This window comes from Sorex fumeus, unplaced genomic scaffold (assembly GCF_029834395.1).
Source record: "Sorex fumeus unplaced genomic scaffold, SorFum_2.1 ptg000083l, whole genome shotgun sequence".
Classification (NCBI taxonomy): domain Eukaryota; kingdom Metazoa; phylum Chordata; class Mammalia; order Eulipotyphla; family Soricidae; genus Sorex; species Sorex fumeus.
Genome location: NW_026606140.1, coordinates 2,761,359 through 2,763,307, shown reverse-complemented (window position 1 = coordinate 2,763,307; position 1,949 = coordinate 2,761,359). Strand labels below are relative to the sequence as shown.

Genomic DNA, 1,949 nt, shown 5'->3' with positions numbered 1-1,949 from the left:
ATTGGCTATAGACTCAACAGTGTTTAACTCTTCTTTTTCCTGTCCACACGACCCAGCCTTCAGGAATCATTTGAAAGTCCACTACAGAATGTTCCATTCATTCATTGCGAATCTGGAATGCATCTGAATATCCACTCCTGGTAGGCGTTCGTTACACCACTGTTGAATGTCCAAGTAATGCAATGCTGGTTTTCAGCGGATTGTTCACAATTGAAGCCATTCTGTTCACTGGCTGTCCAATCAACAGTCGTCAGCTCTTCATTTTCCTGTCCGCAGAAGCCAGACTTCAGATATCATTGCTATCTCCACTACAGAAAGTTCCATTCATTCATTCATTCATTCAATCTGGAATTCATCTGAATCTCTATTCCCGGCAGGTTTTCTTTACACCACAGTTGAATATCCAAGTAACCTAATGCTGCTTTTCCGCGGCCTGTTCAGACTCGTAGCCATACTGTTCAATTGGCTATCCTCTGAACCATGTTCAGCACTTCATTTTCCTGTCCACATAACCCATTCTTCAGAAATCATTCCTTTCCTCGCAGACACCGCTGCCGCAAGCATGGTGAACGTACCGAAACCCGCCGGACTTTTTGTAAGAAATGTGGCAAACATCAGCCCCACAAAGTCACACAGTACAAGAAGGGCAAGGATTCTCTGTATGCTCAGGGAAAGCGTGGTTATGATAGGAAGCAGAGTGGTTACGGAGGTCAAACTAAGCCTATTTTCCGGAAGAAGGCTAAAACTCCAAAGAAGATTGTGTTGATATTTGAATGTGTCGAGCCCAACTGCAGATCTAAGAGAATGCTGGCCATTAAGAGGTGCAAGCATTTTGAACTGGGAGGCGATCAAAAGAGAAAGGGACAATTGATCCAGTTCTAAGCTTCATCTTTTAATACGAAGACAGAAATCCTGGGCTGTGTTAGACTGATGGAACAATCCATGTTTTAGGAGGGAAATTAAATAGTGTCATGAATAAACTTCCTGAGAGGAAATTTGCTTGATAAAAAAAATCATTTTTTTCTGGAAAAAAAACCCAATACTTTAATTTTTTAAGACAACTGCAAGCACCTCAAACAATGGATTATTGTTACAACACTTGTTATCTTTTCACAATCTAGTTATTGCAAAGGCATATATGGATAAATGTTAATGGACAAAGTCAAGAAAAAGAGGCACCTTAATGAATTTAAAAAAAAACACATTCAATCCAATGACTTCTAAAAGAGGCTAAATTTACCTCAGTATGTAAGGTAAAAGGTAAAGGCCCTCCCATTGATCGTCTATTTGCTCGAGCGGGCCCAGTAACGTCTCTATTGGAGACTTTGTTGCTACTGTGTCTGGCATATCTAATACTCTCGGTAGCTTGCCGGGCTCTCCGAGAGGGGCGGAGGAATCGAACTCGGGTCGGCCATGTTGGCCGCTTGTAAGGCGAACGCCCTACCACTGTGCTATCGCTCCAGCCCAAGTATGTTACATTCTAAAATTGTATTGCCTACTATGGTTAGTGACCTGGATTCTGCAACTCAGAGGAAATGTATAAACAAACTACAGAATGTTCCATTCATTTACTGCGAATCTGGAATTAATCTGAATCTGCACTCCAGGCAGGCTTTCATTATACCACTGGTGAATGTCCATGTAAAGCAATGCTGGATTTCATCAGTTTTTTCACTATCGAAGCCGTGCTGTTCACTGGCTATTCACTCAACACTGATGAGCCCTTCATTTTCCTGTCTGCACAATCCAGATTTCAGAAATCATTGGAATCTCCACTACAGAATGTTCCATTCATTCAATGCGAATCTGGAATTCATCTGAATCTCCAATACCAGCAGGTTTTCATTATACCACTTGTGAATGACCAAGTAACCCAATGCTGGTTTTCAGCGACCTGTTCACACTCACAGAGTTTCTGTTCAATTGGCTATCCACTAAATGCTGGTAAG

The 1,949-nt window shown here is 41.8% G+C and overlaps 1 pseudogene; it reads left to right on the top strand.

Annotated features, from left to right (window-relative positions):
• The first annotated feature begins 535 nt into the window (after positions 1 to 535).
• LOC130039183 (60S ribosomal protein L36a-like) lies at positions 536 to 1,005 on the top strand (annotated as a pseudogene).
• The last annotated feature ends 944 nt before the right edge of the window (positions 1,006 to 1,949 follow it).